We start from the raw sequence: 19,756 nt of genomic DNA on the forward strand, positions 1-19,756 counted from the left end.
TCTATAACCATTTCCAGAGTTGGTCAATCTCTAGCAAGGTCAACCACTCGGGAGAAAAAGCTACAGTTTCTGGTTTTTTTTAACTGTGCCAACTATTGCAAGGAATAATAATATTGCAAATTAGAATTTAGGGCTACCAGATGGCAACAGTTGTTGTTTCTGTTGTTGTCGAGTCCATTGAAAAGCTTCTAGATATGACCATGGATCTGTAGAACTGCTTTGGCGATCTGTTAATGGAGTAGAGCTTTTCTCTGGGGTTATTCTCAATTTTCTGTAGAGCAGCAGCAATTGCTGGATAAGAATAGATATGAGCAGATGTTAGTTCAACTCCTGGAAAGTTCTTGCATGCTTCATAGCTCCTACTACCATCTGGCTGAATTTTCATGTCTTTAAAATGTTCTGACTTTAGTCTGGTGATGATTGTGGTTATTTCTCTATTTTCATTAATTTCACTGATTTCACTCTTCTTCAGTGTTTGTTTTACCAATGTTATTTTGGCAACAGTGTTAGCATCAGTTAGCGATAGTGGGTGTAATTTGTGAGGTAAGTATCTTGCTTCTTTTGATAGTCTGTCTGCTCTCTCATTGCCTTCAATATTTACATGGGCTGGCATCCATTGCAGTGTGCAGTTCTTATTTTTCGAATTTAAGGTAGTTAGTAGTTCATGAATTTCCTGTGGGAGTTTTGTTTTTCCATTTTTTAATGCCTCAAGTGCAGATTTTGAGTCACTGTAGATGCTTATTACTGGATTTGAGAGATAGAATTTGAGAGCTGTTTGTATGGCTGTTAATTCACAAGTAAAGTTTGAAGCTATTTTGCCAGCTGTGGTTTTGAATTGCATTTCCTCGCCTGCAAGTAGAGTTAGAAAAACCCCTGAACCTCCTTGGTTGAGTGTTTCATCAGAGGATCCATCAGTGTAGGCAGTGACATGATTTGGACTGTTTAAGTGATGTATAGTGTCAAGTCCTTTTCTTTTATTTTCTTGCTGTGAATCCTTATTTGAACAAGGTTCGAGGAGATTTAAGTCTTATTGTGTTTTTTTTTTTTTTTTGGTAGTATAGTGGAAAGGAATGGCTCTTTGCTTATTTCAATGGGCAGGTGTTCTAAGTCGATCTGTTTGCTAATTTCATAATCGTATTGTAAAGTAGATGATCTCTTTAGTCTAGATTTTCTTGTGCAGGCATCAAACGTCCTGAGTGAGATGTGATCCTGTGGTTGGCTCCTGATTCTGTTGAATTTAACTGGGAGAATTTTCTTCTGTCCTCTAGTATGTGAAGCCTACACTTTTGTTGGGCTTTTAAATTATTTGTGGATGCGACTGCACCTATAACAATTTTTGCTGCTCTTGATTATACTCTGTCAAGTTTTTCTTTTGAGCTAGTAGAAGCTGGAGCCCAGATTGTTGAGGCATATTCCACAGTGGGTCGTATGAGTGCCGTATGTAGTTTTGAGTGTCTTCGGTTTTGCACCCCACTTTGTTCCACAAAGCTTTTTGATGATATTAAGCTTTTTAAGAGCTTTATTGGATATATTTGTAGTATGAGTTGTAAATCTCAGTTCAGTATCTAGGGTTAGGCCCATTGTGGAGACTGTTTTTTTTTTAACTTTGGTGTTATATATTTTGATTTGGGGGTTGTAATTGTGTCTAGTTTTTCTATTAGTGGAGAAGATGCTCAGTTTTGTTTTTTCTGGGTTTATCTGTAATTACGTTCTAAGCCTTTTATTGAATTATTTAGGACTTTTTCAGATTGTTGAGGATTACTGCTTGTGTGTCAGATTGCTGTTTTAGAGGATGGATATTGTTTATATAGATGAGAAACAGGAATGGGCTTAAAAACAAAACCTTTTAGGACTCCAGCCCAAGTTCGATGCATGTTGGAATAAATTCCATTAACTTTTACTTTCAATTTTCTTCCTTTCATGAAATCTGAAATCCAAAGCTGTGAGATCCAAGAAGATTTCTGTTGTCTTCTTTGGTGGTTTTTCTTGAAAGCCATTTATGACTGATTGGCAAGGATAAAATAATTGATCTTCTGTACTGTGTTGAGACCTGTATGTAGTTTGGTAGAAGTTGATCTCGTTATATTCTAAGAGCCAATACATAAGTCTGGTATGTATTATTCTTTCGTTTAGTTTATGGAGACCGCATCTGGGGCAGCCGAGAGTTGCAGTCCGGAATCTCGAATGAGAAATATGCTACGAGGACTCTCAACACACTTCAGCTAAACATCAACGGCACTCAGAAAAAAAGATGGAAAAACTAAAGAACATTTTATGCAAAAATAACATCTACATTGCATGCTCACAAGAAACGAAACTAAATCAGAATCTAAAGCTTCAAATCAAAGGCTATTCAACATTAAGGAAAGACAGATCGGATCGTTCAGGTGGAGGTCTAGCTATACTCCTACGGACCAAACACATCAAATATAAAGAAATCGTATCAACTACAAACAGTGGTATAAATAGTAACCGCAGAGGCTCAAGCAGTCAAATATTTCTACCAAAACGCATTATTACAATAGTCAATGCATGTCACCCACATAACACAGATATAAATATAGAACTACTTTAACAACTAAGTCAAACAACGTCAGCTACAAAGATCCTCTTAGGAGATCTAAATGCCAAAAGCCCAACTTGGGGCTCCCCACAACTAGATTAGAAAGGAGCACTAACAGAAGACATAATTGATGATCTAAACCTTGAGATCATAAACAACTGGAAAAATACATACTTGTCAAAAAACAACGGGTGCAGAATCAGCATTAGACATCACAGCAGTAGATTATGAAACTGCGAGTCTTGCGAAGGAAAATACTAAAATTGGAGAAGTGGAAAATACTAAAGAATGCCATCAGTGGTCATAGAGCTATTATCACAACCATTAATTTCAGTTAGACCAAAAACCACAGACAAATAGATCTTGGAACTTCAGAAAAGTAAATTGGCTTAAATACACACAACTATCAGAAACATACTTCACTGGCACACTCACTAATAAAGAACTTGATGGCAACTACTCACTTTCAGGAAATGCTAAAGATGGAGACCGGCTATCTTCACTAGGACCACTCGCTTTTGGGAATTAAAGGTGTTAGATGATTTATTTATTTTTTATGATAAAAATATATAAGAAAATGCTTGCTAGTTCTTCCCCGTCACCGATTATGTTATTCATAATTTCTTCAGTTTCATCTTTTCCAATTAAATTATTAACACTCTTAACGACTCTTGCAAATCAGTACCAATTCATCTGCCAAAAAGAAATTACTTTTGATGCAATGGAGATAATCGGAGCAACGAATAGCAATTACTAATCCGAATTTTATCTTTTACACTTTAAAAGATGAGCAAGAATCTTTGCAGCAGAATTTCTGGATTGAGATTGTAATCTATTATGTACTTGGTGGGTAGAAGAACCAAACGATTCCCATGATGCTTAGGTTTATTGTAAAATATACCTAACAAACATTCAAAACTCGTTCGGCGTCGTGAACTGTAGTAGCGACCACAAAATAAGTTAATAATTATAATGCAAAGTCGATTCTGTGAGTCTTGAAATACTGGGGGAGGAGATCTCGTTTCTATCAAACAAAGTGTCTGTTGATTTTATTTTTGTTTAAATTGATGTTGGCATCATGTTTACGTTGCAATATTGGAGAAATTAAATCTTTGTCATTTATGACAATGTATTTCCCTGCGTTCTTTCAATTTTCCACTCAAGTTAACTGTTTACTTGCGTGATAATAATGATAATAAATAATTTTTATAATAATTTACATATTAATAAACCAAACTAATACGAAAAACATAAGCCTTTTCATGCCACATGAACATTTAAGAGTGTGGTTTAGACATGCTGAAAGTGTGTGCGAAAAATGGAAGACATGATAAACCAGTACTTCTAGTCAGACGCACACACACACACACTCTCAGCATGGTTTCTACCTGTAAGAGTATGCACTCTCACGGTATTTATAAAGACACGCGCAACAACCACTTTTCACAGTTCTGAGCGAAGTCAATGCCGACAGCACTACCAATATAGAATCATCTGAATAAGTTAAACATAATACGGAGAAAGTATGAATCTGTGTTGGACCCTTTCTGTATAAAACAGAGTTCTTCAATACATTCAGTTTCCTTTCTGTTCGAAATTTTCATTAAGTTGCTAAATCCACTTCAATTTCTCTTTAAAATAAATAAATACATCCACTGTCCAAAAAGAAACCGAATTTTTCTAAAATAGAAGAAACTAGTAGCGCCACCTGTTGTATCTTTTTGTTCTCGAAAGGGACAACCTTCATTACTGTTGTGTCAACTGTTTATGACATTTGTTTCATTAGAAGCCGAGTTATAGTGCCAAGAGAGACAGTGTGTTTTGACGAAGGGTCGGAAAATGAGTTTCAAACAGAGAGCTGCGATTGACTTTTGTGTTAAACTTGATAAACGTTTTACAGAAACACATCAAACGCATAAAAAAGCATACGGTGATGAATGCTTATCCCGTACTCAAGTTTACGAATGGTTTAAGCGATTTCAAAGTGGTTGTGAGACGCTTGAGGACGACGAAAAGCCGGGCCGTCCAAAAACTCGACTGAGCGAAGTTAACATCCAAAAAGTGCGTGGTTTCATCAAAGAAAACCGGAAATCGTCCACGAGATTGATTGAAGATGAATTGGGGATTCCAAAATCAACTGTGCACAACATTTTGACCGAGAGTTTGGGCCTTCGTAAATTGAATTCGCGATTTGTTCCTCACAAGTTGACCGACGACCATAAAATGTATCGAATTGAACACTGCAAAGACCTCATTAAAACCGCTCGTAAGGACTAAAACTTTCTTGAAACGATCGTTACTGGCGAGGAAATGTGGTGCTTTGAGTATGAGCAGGAAACAAAGCGCCAGAGTGCTGAGTGGAGACCACCAGAAGAAGGGCATCCGAAAAAAAGTCACTTGGAGAAGTCAAAAGTAAAGACAATGCTGATTTGTTTCTACGATTCCAAGGGAATTATCCACAAAGAATTCATTTCGCTTGGCCAAACGGTCAATGGTGAGTTTTATCTCAAAGTTTTGAAGCGAACTGATAGCGATAATTCGTCTCATACGGCATGAATATCGTGACGACCGACCGTTCGTCAAAACACACTGCCACTCTTGGCACTATAACTCGGCTTCTAATGAAACAAATGTCATAATCAGTTGACACAACACTAATGAAGTTTGTCGCTTTCGACAACAAAAAGATACAACAGGTGGCGCCACTAGTGTCTTCAATTTTCGAAGCGTTCGGTTTCTTTTTGGACAGAGGGTGTAAATAGATCTGGGAACGCCTTTTATTCCAGTATAGGGAGTAAGGGGAGGCCTATAAACCCTATCTAGCATTTGGAGACTGAGTGGGCAGTTCAATCTCCACCGTAGCCAATCAGAGATTTTGGCCCATAACTATCAATTTCTCTTTTAATATTAAAATACTACTTTTAATTTTAAAACACATTTTTTCCACTTCAGTAATTTTCCGTTCCTGACTTATTTTTACCCTTATCGATCAATCTATTCAATTCTCCCTTTGAAGGAATGTTTTCTAACAAACAACTCAATAAAATTTCACTACAAATCTTACATTTTTATACATACAATATTAAAGTCTGAGATTCGGTGGCATTATCACAATTAAATCTAATATTATATGCTCGCTGAATATACACCTCAATATATCTAATCGACGTTCTTAAATGTGGAAAACAACTTTCTTTCTGTATCGACTCTCTGGGAATGGTTCGTTTTATTAATATGCAAATTCTGCAAACGAAAAGCGCGCTTTGAGTGGAAAATTTGATGTGCGAAGTTAAATGCGTCATGGTGAATCACAAAGATGCAATTTCTCCAATAATACAGCCTAAACATGACGCCTTTAAAATCAACAGACACTTTTGTTTGATAGAAGCGAAGATGCTTCCATATTTTCGCATTGATAGAGTCGACTTTCAACGCTATAATTATAAACGTAGTTTGCGTCCGCCCGCTATTCATGAGTCTAAACTGCTTTCTAGAATTTATAAGCGCTTGTTAGGTGCGCTTCACAATAAAGCAGTGTCTTGAGAGTCCGCTTATCCATATATCGGTTACATATATAAAGAAGTTACTCCGGCTGACCCGAATTCGTTATCGGGAAACACGTCTATGCATCGTATCGTCAAATATCTGTTTGTCTATGCATCGTGGGTCATATTTTAGTGGGAATTTACCGATATTGGAAAATGTAATTTGTTTGAGAATACACGGTTATGTTTATATACATGTTTTAAGGAATTTATAAACTTTAATGTAAAACATACTAGCAAATTATCCAGCCTGGACGGAAAATTCACTTAGCGAAATATTATTATTATTATTGTTACAAAACTTCTGGAGTCAACAGACTCATCATGGAAGGTACACTTCGTCAATTATATATCTATCATAGGTAATCTTGTCCTTGTCCTTTCTCTTTGTTCTATGACTTGAAATTCTCCAGTGTCCATTCAGCGAATATTCTCAATGATATCATCCCTTCGTCGTCTGTCTAGCACATTTTGTAGTTTGTGGATTACATGCTCTTAAAGTGTTCTCGTAACTAACATTTCACCATCCCCAAATCATTTTTTCAACCACCTCTATATCTTCTTCAAAGTTTCTTCGTCCCTCTATATTCTGGTGACTATACCCTCTGTCCAAAAAAGAAACCGAACTTTCGAAAATAGAAGACACTAGTGGCGCCACCTGTTGTATCTTTTTGTTGTCGAAAGCGGTAACCTTCATTAGTGTTGTGTCAACTGTTTATGACATTTGTTTCATTAGAAGCTGAGTTATAGTGCCAAGAGTGACAGTGTGTTTTGACGAACGGTCGGAAAATGAGTTTCAAACAGAGAGCTGTGATTGACTTTTGTGTTAAACTTGGTAAACGTTTTACCGAAACGCATCAAATGCTTCAAAAAAAAAAAAAAAAAAAAACGGTGATGAATGCTTATCCCGAACTCAGGTTTACGAGTGGTTTGAGCGATTTCAAAGTGGTCGTGAGGCACTTGAGGACGACGAAATGCTGGGTTGCCCAAAAACTGGATTGAGCGAAGTTAACATCTAGAAAGTGCATGATTACATCATAGAAAACCTTTTAATCAATCCGTCAGATTGATTGAAGATGAATTGGGGATTCCAAAATCAACTGTGCATAACACTTTGACAGAGAGTTTGGGCCTTCGTAAATTGAATTCGCGATTTTTTCCCCACAAGTTGACCGACGATCAAAAAATGTATCGAATTGAACACTGTAAGGACCTCATGAAGACCGCTCTTAAGAACTGAAACTTCCTTGAAACGATCGTTACTGGTGACGAAACGTGGTGTTTTGAGTATGAGCCCGAAACAAAGCGCCAGGGTGCTGAGTGGAGACCACAAGAAGAGAGGCACCCGAAAAAAATAAAAGTCGCTTGGAGAAGTCAAAAGTAAAGACAATGCTGATTTGTTTCTACCACAATATGACACTGTGGTAAACACAGTGCTGCTAGCGTCCTTCGCCCTCCTAAGTGCTACAAGATGGATTTTTATTATTTTTTATAGAAAGTTAGAGAATTGTATAGGATTGTTGATGATAAAATTAAATATTACAAGCAAATATAAATAAATTAATAAATATATTTATATAGCGAGAAAAATTGGGGGCGCTGCAATTCCTCGGTGCCTAGGGACGAGCCGCGCCTGCTTATGAGAAAGTTCAAAACTAATGACTCATGATTCAAGAGAAATATGTAATGCAATAAGCGATATTATACTGCGTATAGAAAATATTAATTCAAATAATGATTGGGAACTAGTTAATTGGATCAATTTGAATAAACACACCAACGTCGATACATTCACAGTTTAAAGAATAAAATTCGCTCAAATAAAGTCCTCTAGAGAATAAACAAGATCTATTTCTTGGCAATATCTTTTGAGTAATGCTATGAAATAGCAGAGATATAAGCAGCCACTCAGAATAGAAACAACTCGCTTCCTATTTATGACAAAATAAAATATGGTCAGTGAGATATTTCTAAATTGTAGCGAAGTAATTTTGGACGGCGTCATACATATTTACACATTAATAACCCAACTTCGTTTGTTTTGAGACCATGTAATTAAAAGTTTCTCTATCCAGTGAACAAGTTCAAAGACGTCCAGCCAGATCACGACACAAATGTCTACCGTTGATCAGCTTCTACAGGTTAGCTCACGAAATGTTTGTAGTTTGCCATGCAGGATGAAACTGCGTTTGATAAATGCTGTTTCCCGGAAATCACGCTAGATGTCATTTGTTTACGTTTATCGTGACTACAGCTTGGCAGTTACTAAGATGGCTGAAAACATGTCACTAGGATATTTTAGTTTGAAAGAAAGGCAGGCAACTTTTGTTTACTTTGTAATAATAATAATAATAATAATAATAATAATAATAATAATAATAATAATAACGATGGAATTATATGTAAATATAATACTCAAGATGGACAACATAAAATAAAATAAAGCAATTATGCAATCGTATTTAAGAAAGTTCAACCGCGAGTAATTAATATATGTTAATTAACTAAAAACCTTCAACTAGTTAATTTTTTTAGTTAATTAACAATATATGTTAATTAACTAAAAACCAATTTATTTTAGACGACTCAGTAAGCTATTGTTCTAAAATTTCCGATATTAGTTTGTCGTAACAAGAAATGATGCTCTACCCACCAGTTGATCACGTGATTTCATAAGGACTGAAGTGCACAAAGACATTGCAAACCATTCAGTCGTATCACGTTTTTATTTATTCAATTATGTGAAGGTGGATATATTTATGTGTCGATTCTCCCAAGTAGATATCTTCCACTAGCAGTTAAAATATCCAGAGCGATCTGTCTTATACGACACCAACAGTGATAATATAAACCTGTCGAATATTTTACGTATGTTGATTCTCCCATAACACAACAGAAAATATTTTTGCGCCAAAGCATAAAAACAAAAACGAGTCAGCCAACGGCTACAAAACTGTGATGGGCATACTTTAAATTAATCTGAGAATAGCGCTTCCTTGCCAACAAACCGATTATGGGTTTGGATCCCACTATGGATGAGGATTTTTTTAAAATATATCAACTTCCTCACACACCAGAGGTCGTAAAATCTTATAACAGTACCGTGGGATGTTTACGAATATTTTACTGCGGTGGATGACTTTCATTACCCGGTGTGAGACCACCATTCCTGCTTTCGGAGACCTGAAGTGGATAGAAAAATCCCAAGTTTGTTTTGTACAGTGGAGTTTCCCGATTATCTATGCCTCGGATCCCCTTTTCATAGCAATTAAAAGGGAAATTAAAACTGATCTCATAACTAGCACAATGATACAGCGTTGAACGTACATCATGAAGGATCGCTAAAGATGTTGATAAGGAATTCGATTTCTAAGATTTGAAAACAATCTTTAAATACATAAAAGAGTCATCATAATTATTTATATTGCGATTAATGTAAATTCTGTTATGTATTAAATAAAGCGGGTTGCAACTCATGTAGTTCGTTTTTAATATAGCGACGAAGGGATAAGATCTCCTCCGAAACAGGTTTGAATTCGGGTTCTTATTGTTGAAACATTATACAGTCGATGCTTTAGAGATTAAATGTGTTTCAAGTCATTTCAGCACACTAATGAATAGGATGGTACTCTTACACCGGTAATGGAATTCGTCTAACATCTTTAAGTATTCACAGATATCCATGTCTGCAGTGGGATTGGAACCCACAACCTGATCTTCTTGGCTGGCCATATGATAAAAGTGTCATTGAAATCAAAGAAGACATGTTGATATCTTCCACTAACAGATATAGAATGCCTTATCTCCCATAATAGCGCAATAATAATAATATAAACTTGTTCAATGTCTCAAATGCTTTTGCTGCTTTTTCAAAGCAGCAAAAGCATTTTCTATGGTGAAATAAACATGACCACAACCTAGTAGCGTGTTGGGTACTTTGGCCGAGTCTTGCCATTGACTCCACTAGACAATGGAAGGTGTCCTGAAGTATTCTAGACCGACTGGACAGAATGCCTGTCCGTCATTCAGCGACCGAGCCAGACAAAGACGTCGATCTGTGAATGCTGATTCGAAATGATCACAAATGTTTGATGCGATTCAAATCAGAATTAGATGGCTATAAGAGTACAATAAATGCTCTTCAAACAATATGCTTGCATAATGAGAGCCACGTTTCGCTGGAAGAGTTCAAATCCATTGCCACATTGTCACAAAGTTACGGCAATAGCTGGTACGAAATAATCGCATGAATTAGCGGTCAGTGTGTGTTCAGTGGGAATGAGAGAACCCAGTGATGTTCATGAGAACAATACCCATATCAGGATATCGCCACCACCCCTCTGTTTCTGGTCTGGTTGCCCGAAAACAGACTGGATGATAATAATGTTTGGAATCAATCAAGAGGGACCTCCAATTAAGAAGTTCATGATCCCGAAATAGTATTATTTTTATAAAATATTCTCCTACTTAAGGTTGAAAAGTTCTAGCATGGAGTCTCCGTAGCTCAGTCATTATAGACGAAGCATAAACGAGTTCTTTTATTTTAATTTGTCCATCTTTGCGCATTACACTTAGATATAATTCTAAGCTTTTTTTGCGTATTCCATTATCAGATTCGCAGAGATTATCAAAGTGCAGATAAAAAGGTAAAAGCTGCTCACATATTTTTATGTGATTATTTTTTGGTATCTGAATAATGGCGAGAAGTATGGGGGGGGGGAACATTAAATAAGATATTTTCTGATTTGTCTTAATGTTTATCAGAATTCTTTCCATTTTCATTTAAGCAGCTTTTGTCGAGTTATAATGTAATGAATGATGGTACTTTAAAGACATTCGGAATGACACTTAAAGGCGATTAAAAGAGATAAAAAAATGCGAATTTTTCGTTTAGTTTGTAGGCGCTAACAATATCATTGAGGTTGCGTGATGTATACGTTTTAATGTATACGTGAATCTTTCAAAAAAAAAAAAACTGGGATCTAACGTTTCCTCAGACTTTACCATAGGCTATTCTGTCTTCGAACAAATTTTGAACAAAATCTACTTCCCGTGAAGTGGTATAATGTTTTTATCTTTTATTCCAATTCATAAGAATTCTACTGGAGGACTATAAAATGTTCAAGTCAAGTGATAGCATATACTTAACCAACAGGAGTTCGAATTCACTCGAACAGTTTGGTTGGGTTACACTGTTTTGAATTCTTGCCGAAGTAACTTAAACTATGAAGTCAGTGTTGGTTCGCATAACACAATATTTCTTTGAAGTCGTGTGCTATCTGTAACTCGGAGATATCGGATCAACCCATAATTTCTTTGATCCATAGTAATTGCTATTTATGAGCGCTTTCTCTCAAGAAATTGGATTCCTGCAAGAAAAATCCCTCCCCCCTCTTTATTTCCCCTCAGAGAACGCAAGCAGTTTGACGTACAAGCAGAGAACGGCTCTTCCTAATTGAAGTTTGTGTCGAACATTTATTCTTTTAATGTATACGACAAACAAACGCTAATCACTCTTGCTTAGACACGTCTCTTGAGACAGTTAAGACTAAAAAAGGAAAAGAAATACAACAAAGACGTGTTCTAATCAACCACTGAAAGTCGAAATACTGCGAGGCACAAAGAAACTGATTCGTACCAAACCAAAGCACATCAGAATGTACGTAAAAACAGTGCTTTTCAGTGCAGATTCACTCAAAGTGTCCTTTGGTCAACTAGTACAGCTCGGCGTATACTGTCCCTGTAATCAAAGCCATTAGTGCACCGCCATCATGGATAGCGTTGTTTTAGCGATCTCTCCGGTCACTTGTTGCCTCTCGACTCAGTTTATTAAAAATTTACTATACATTAATAAGAAATAAAGTAACTAAGAGAGCTTGTCTTGGTTGTTTGGTAAATAAATGCAGGTGACATTTTGATAGGCAGTACATACAAGAACCTGTATTTCATTGTCTGTATACCATATTGCGTTTTATGCGAACAAAAACTATTTAGGTGAGCTGCTAGAGGGAAGGGATTTTTCCGTATGCTTAATATTCCCGAGAGGTCAAAGATCAATTGCAGTACGACCTCTAGCGCATTCCTATTGAAGAATGCAGCCGCCGCTCCAGGGTCGTCCGAAAACCTTAAGAAATTTCTCGCTTTTTCTCTCTCTCTCTCTCTCTCTCTCTCTTTGAGAGATTTCTATATTTGGGTCATAAATCCCAAGCCTTAACCTCGTTACCCGACTATTCTTTCTCTTGTTACGTTAAATACCGGCAAAGTGCTGACTCCGCGCGTGGCGGGACGTTATAGGCGGCTTCCAGGCGACAGATGAGACTCGCGGACGCAATACGGACGTGTGGTCAGTTGAAGTGGCGGAAGAATTTGCATTATGATAGATAGAGGCACCATCTTTCTCTGTCCTCTTGTCCCCGATCCTCTCGCGCTAGCGGTGAGATAGCCATGATGGATGATTCGTAGGCTCCTGACAGCGTCCGGCTAGATTACACTACTCCTTAACGAAATGCCTTTGCGAGGGCGGTCTCCGAAAAGAAATAGAACTGCACAGCTGGACGATAGAGGGCATTGTCGCTAGAACTGGACACCAGATCTAGCACCAGACAGAACGCTGGCACAAAAAAAAAAAAAAAAAAGAGTGAAAATGAATTGTTGTGTAAATCATCTTGACGTGTTCAGATTGAGTGGATTCAAGTCCCTCCTCAATAAGTTGCAGGAAGCATGGATTCTTCATTGAGTAGATCAGTAGACTTTATTTATGAGATTTCAATACATTTTCTAACGTCGATATTTAATCCTACTTAATGTCGAGTCCAAACAGAATTCTGACCGAGATCTTTCTCCATCGATTCTCTCCATTCTGACTCCAAGTAGCAGCTCCGAATTACGAATTCTGTGTCAACATCTCTGAGCGCGTGAACAGCTCCCAATTTGTTAAAACCCGCTTCGCGTTACCATAGCAATGTAAACACTTGGAATTCCACTCTTAGGTAAGTTTGATTGATAACTCAATAAGGTTTAAACAAAAATATGTGTCTTCGAGGATAATTCCTTCCTCACTAAGTTGATTGATTACGTCTCTGTCAGTAACTAAATATTAGTTAGTGACAGCGATGAGATGACACTTTTATTGATGTTCTCCTTTCCCTTGTTTACTAAGTAGTTTAGGAAACAAATCATAGATTCACGAGCTGTTATTCTATCCACACAATAGTCCTTGCGCCCTTTAGGGCTATTATGGTCCTACGCATTCTCGGCTACAAAACACCGATTTCAAATTATTCAAATATTTCAAACGAAGCCCTCAGTGTCTTTTGTTTGTATGTTTAATTCTTTTTTTTTTTTCTTTTCAACAGTCTAATTCCCACTTTTATCTCCTGTAACTACAGAGAGCAGCATTTAAAAATAAATATTAAAAAAAAAAACCGCTAAATGAAATTCATGAACTTCCATTAGTCTAAATACATCGGTCAAACATAAGAACATTTTGAAAGCTTCATATCTGATACATTGCTGCATATGGCAATCCACGTGTTTGTGAAGTTAGCGGGAAGGGTCTTATTTATAAAAAAAACCAGTGCAAGACATGAGACTCAAAATTCATATGTAGATGTTCTAGTTTTATATAAATATTTTACGTTTTTTGGGTTCTATGTTGCCATGGAAATGGCATTTGGCACAGTAAAGTAGTTTCTTTTCCCAGAAACTACAGTTTTTCACAACACTATTACAGACAATAAGTAAGTATTAAGGTTCAGGGCCACGAGATGGCAGCAGCTGTCTGTCGCACTCCCTCTCTTCCGAAAGTCTTTGTTCATTGATAGTTTGATCTCACTATCAGTGAAAAATTAAGAATGGAGACTGGCTACCCATCCGTTTTTTTTTTTTAAAGTTAGTAGGAGCTCAGTTTACTCCCTTTGGAGACTCAAAGGAGGTAGCGGATTTATGTTTATTGTTTTATTGTTATTTTTTATATTCTCCATTGTCATTTTTATTGTGGTGGTACTAATGTCAACCAGATCGTCTCCTTCCCGCAAAATAAATGTTTTATATAATCTTTATTTTTATCGCGAAATACAAATGTCCTTTTCATTATTCCAGCAATCCTCTGTGCCATCTTCACTACTATTGCTATATGTCCCTTGAACTTGAATCCTCTATTAGTCACTCACAAATCCCCTTGAGTCTTCGAATTGTGCGTCATCTGCAGACAACTGAATGCTACCCTTTAAATCAGATACCATATCGTTAATATATGAATTAAACAGCAATAGGCAAACACAAAATCCTATAGCACACTATAATCATCGCCCTTTTCTGGTACTGTCTTTGCCTTATTGTAAAATATGATCAGATTAAAGCAAGACCTTCCTTTAACAAATCCATGTTGACTATCCTAGCGATTCTTTTTTTTAATTAAAATACAATTTTGTATTCCAACCTTCATCATCTCCTCCAAACCATGACTCCAAGAACATAGACCAGTGGATAATTTTGACACCTCTGTTTCGGAATCAGTTTTTTGGTAATGGTACTATCGTATCCACTTTCCACTTCGGGAAATAGAAATAGGATAAGGTAGCACTGATACAAAAAAAAAAAAAAAAAAAAAAAAGATGATTCCAAGGCGGAGGTAATTTGGTATGTTTTTATAGAGTCATGATTAAGATTTTTCAGAAGTTGATGAAGGTTAAAATTCAAAATTGGATTGATGAAAAAGAGAATTATTTTTTATTATATCCTCTGTCTTGCTCGCCTTTTTATCATCTTAGAAAGAATTCTTTCTTTTTTTCCATAGTCTCCTTTTCTTTTACTGGCTACCAGGGGCGGCTCGTGCATAGACACTGCGGAACTGCAGCACCCCCCCAATTTTTCTCGATATATAAATATATTTATTAATTTATTTATATTTGCTTGTAATATTTAATTTTATCATCAACAATCCTACACAATTCTCTTATTTTGTATAAAAAAATAATAAAAATCCATCTTGTAACACTTAGGAGGGCGCTAGCAGCACTGTGTTTACCACAGTGTCATACTGCTACGCGCGCAAGCATATGCACGTCATAGTGAGATGCGAGCTATTAGCGTAATGCGGCACTGTCCGTCGCGCAGTTCCACTGTTGTTTATATGCAGTTTGCGCCAGTAGTAGAGTGTTCGTAGTGCTTATCGTGTTTACTCCGTCTCTTTAAATATTTGGACATTACAATTAAAGACATAACATTTGTTACAGTTTTTATTTTAGAACATTATTGGGATTATGATGATGGTTTTTATTTTTAAGTAATTTTGAATTATACTAAGCTGTATAATTTTATCGATAATAAACAATATTTTTTCATGTTTACTTTCTTTTTAAATTTTTATCATAATTTTGATATTTTTTCCAAACACGTATACACTGTACTTACAGTGTGTGTACAGGGTGGCCATAAATTAACTTTCCCTCTTTGGAGGTATCTGTAGCTAAAACTAATACACGGAATGAGACCACATTTTATATTGAGACTTTCGAAGGCATGGGGAGATGAATTCCGCAAAAAAAAAAATAAAAAATGATTTAGTACCAAAAGTCGCCATTACGGAAAATTTTGGCGCTGGCGGAAGCAGTCAGATATTTGCAGTAAAAGCAGGTAAAAAGGATTATGCAAATTTTACTGTGCGTACGTGACAGCAGCGCCACCAATTCTACTTAAAAAGGGATTGGAAACGTTCAGGCAGTTATTCGAATGACTGACGGATTGTGCTCAATAAGCATCCTACGTTGCCACAGCGTGCTTTTCTTGTTAAGTTGTTTTACCTTAAACAGTGCAATGCCGTAGCGGCCCTTTGGGAATTTAAAATGCTCCATAACCTCCGTACAGGTCCTATGTCAGCTGTAGCACTGAGAGCTGTGATTAAGAAGTTTGAAGAAACTGGATCACTAGGAGTTAGACCTGGCAGAGGACAGAAAGCAGTACATTGAAAATCGTGTATGTGGTCCAGGGGACCCTGATTCTGATGAATAAAACATTATTTCCTGTGAGTTCAATCACTACATTAATTTCTTTGTCTCTCGCAAGTTGTTGTTTTAGTTTAATTATTATTATTATTATTATTATTATTAATGTAACGCGCCACATATCCAGCTGGAATGAGTGACGCGGCTGTCGCCTACACCGTCGAAATGTTATTATTCCATTTCCCAAAAACTTCCCCTATCGGCGACTTTTGGTACTAAATCTTTTTTTCGCGGAAATCATCTCCCCATGCCTTCAAAAGTCTCAATATAAAATTTGTTCTCATTCCGTTTATTGGTTTTAGCTACAGATGCCTCCAAAGAGGGAAAATTATTTTATGGCCACCCTGTATATTTCGAAGTTGCAGCACCCCCACGATTTCAAGCCACGAGCCGCCACTGCATTGGCTACATAACTAAATAACTTAGGAGTCAAGCAATTGCTCATCACATTCCCCAAAGCATTTTTTGATAAGTATTTCTCTTCGAATTTCGTTATTCATCCATTTTGACCCCATTCTATTTCTACTCCTAACTCTGGAAATACTATCTACGATCCCTAGCTTCAGGTGTTCTTTTAACAATTTCCAACAAGCGCTTCCTGGCAGCGAATGTTGGTGAGATAAGTCGATTGAGTCTCTCCTAGTGTTCTGCAGTATAATTCCACATATTACCTCTCCTGATTGGTGCCATCATGGGACGTGCGGAACCACTCCCATTATAGTACCACAGGATCACTTTCACCATCTGGCTACATAGAAACGTCATTCACCATCGCATCAAGCGATGGTAAACGACGAATACGAAGCTCATTTGCGCTACTGCTATATGATACTCCTTGTGGTCAACTATATTACTATAATTAAAGTCATCATAATAATTAACCACGTCTTACTCGCTAGTTTTAATTGTGGAAGCATTTCGCGCTGACCTCTTTCAATACACTCTGGCCTGTACAAACATCGTACCAAATATTCTGTCCTATTTACCTTAATGTCATTTCTTCCGCTATCATTAACAAAACCCGTGAACATTAACAAAAGCGAAAACAAGCTTTTCGCTTTTGTTAATGTGCACGTGACGGAATTCTATTTTCAACTCTGCATCATAAAGGAAGGAATAACCGAAATTACAAATGGGTCTTTTGTGTGACATTTCTATATTAATAAATAAACAATCTAACCCCCTTTCATCCTCTAAGGGAGTAGGCAAAACGTTTTAGTTCTAACTTTTTGTACCCAGTCGGTCTCCACCCTTTGTCATCACCGATACTTGAACTCATTGCTAGCGATTTTCAGACATACGGGCGACAATACAGCAGACAATTGCTGCGTCTCGTTTTCCTAACCGTAATCGTTATGGTCTATGATTTTTTATGCGATGTCAAGTTAAAAACTTTCTTGTCGCGAAACAAAATCCTAGTTGCTTGCGCCTAAGATCAACTAGCTCGAGACCCTCCTGAAAAATAGCCCGGAAAAATTAATTTAGTCTGGTGATCGTGTCAGAGAAGTTACTATTAGACTGTACAAGTATCCCTTGTATATTAATCTGCATTAATAAAATGAGATGTTGTGCATTATCACCAATTTTTGGCTACATCGTTCGTCGTGAAGAAAAATCAGAGCTGCGTTCAATAAATACATTACCATTTTGAGTATAGGTCAATGTTACTGTAGATGAAGGATATTAACCTCTGAGGTAGACTTTACTTATAAGGAATGCTGGAGATTCAGATGGTCCCTCTTGAATTGTCTGCAGAGAGACGGAGAGGTAAAGAATTGATATCCAAGAGATTATAGGGACCAGGTGAAATGGCGAAGAAATTTTCAAATGGTAGGACGGCGAAGTATTCAAGAGGTGCGAATCGCTACTGAAAAGATGTGATACGGAGGAAAGATCATAAATGATTCGTTATTGTTTACTGGGTAAATAACATATACCCAGTAAATAACAAGATACTGTTGTCTTATAATACTAGTGAAAGCCTACTGACTGTTTCGGACTGCCAGCTAAGAAGTGATGTACTCTTCATCCTAACAGACTTCAATGCAAAAGTGGGAAAGAATATGACGGGCAATGTGATAGGTTTGGTTAAGGAACAACGTGGCGAAAGACTGCTGAAACCTGTCCATGGTGAAAATATTATTATTCGTAATACTCGCTTCCAGCAGCATTCAGGACTTACACTTGGCTATCAAACTTGTTAGATGTCAGATTGATCTCTAGAGGGTCCAAAAGAAACACAAAAAAGGTTGGATGCTCTTTTGGAAGACTGATGAGGAGAATAAGCTCTGGGATGGAGTCAAAGACATTAGAGGATACAGCCAAGAAACATTTAGACTGCTCAATTAAAAACCAATAATCTATGGATGTCATGGGATGTGATAAGAAGAAGGAGGTAGAAAAACACAGAGATACGGGGGCTAAAGATATATGAGATGACGCAAAGTTAGGAAATACATCACTTAAGTAAAGGACAAATATCGCGCTAATAAATGTGAAGATATACGGTACCAGAGGAGGAAACAGATACAATTAGGCTAGTTTGTTAGCTCAAGCAAAGGTTTATGCCCAAATTGAATGAGAATGAGATAGTAATGCAGGAACAGAAATTATCAAAAACTGATGGAACATGCTGAGTGTTTCGTAAAATGATTGAAATATGTGGGAGACAGGATGGATTGTAAGACGGAGAGAATGGACGTATTCATACCGTTGTACAAGAAAGGTGATGTGAAAGACTTCAACAAATACAGATCTCTTTGGCCAATCTTGGTTCGCGAGAAACTAACCAAACAGAATCTATATTTAGGGCGGCGCCTTGACCTCCGCAGCGGAAACTCTGCGGAGGTCAATTTGTCTATCTCCTCAGCATCATTTAGCTACTTCTTTATTTCAGTAACCAAATCTATTTGACCTTATTATCCTCTTTTTTGGTCCTTATCTTCCAAACCACAACTTCTTGAATGACTCTGTAAAATGTTCTTAAGATCTTCCTTTCTCGTGTAATCAGGGAGTTTCTCATGTGTCATTTTTTTATCACGTCTCTGCTCCGTATGTAACAGCAGTCGCATTATCACTCTATAAATCTGAAATTTATTTATTGGCGATACTAGAGAGGATCTCAGTGAATTCTGAAATGAGAAGTAACATCTGTTAGTCGCAGTTAGCCTTGCTTTGATCTCCACTCTGTTGCCATTTTTTTGCTATTAAGATGGGTATTTAAAACTTGAACTCTCTCGGATTTATACCGATCAAGGTAAAACTGGTAAATTCTGAATATCCCTGTTAATACCTTCTATTCATTGTATCCTATCTTCTTTTCATTCACAATCAAATCTATGCTTCGTATTTCTTCACGTGATTTGCGAAATCCTTCAGCCAGCCTACTTTTCTACGAGCCGCAACTCTACATCGTCCGCATGTGCAACTGATTGTGAATTCCCGTTTGTAAATCGTCACACCATATTATTTTTAGTATTCCCGACTATCTTCGGTAGTCAAAGGTTAAACAAATGAATAGATATATTATTTTCTAAAAAATAAAAATAAAAAATATTAAAGCCATCCCACAACAACAATTCTTCCTGCACCTGACAGCCATCTTTACTAAAACAACTAACTTTCTGGGTAATTATTCCGAATTC

This window comes from Typopeltis vanoorti, chromosome 13 (assembly GCF_054136105.1).
Source record: "Typopeltis vanoorti isolate ZY-2024b chromosome 13, IOZ_Tvanoo_1.0, whole genome shotgun sequence".
In the NCBI taxonomy this organism is placed as follows: Eukaryota; Metazoa; Arthropoda; class Arachnida; order Uropygi; family Thelyphonidae; genus Typopeltis; species Typopeltis vanoorti.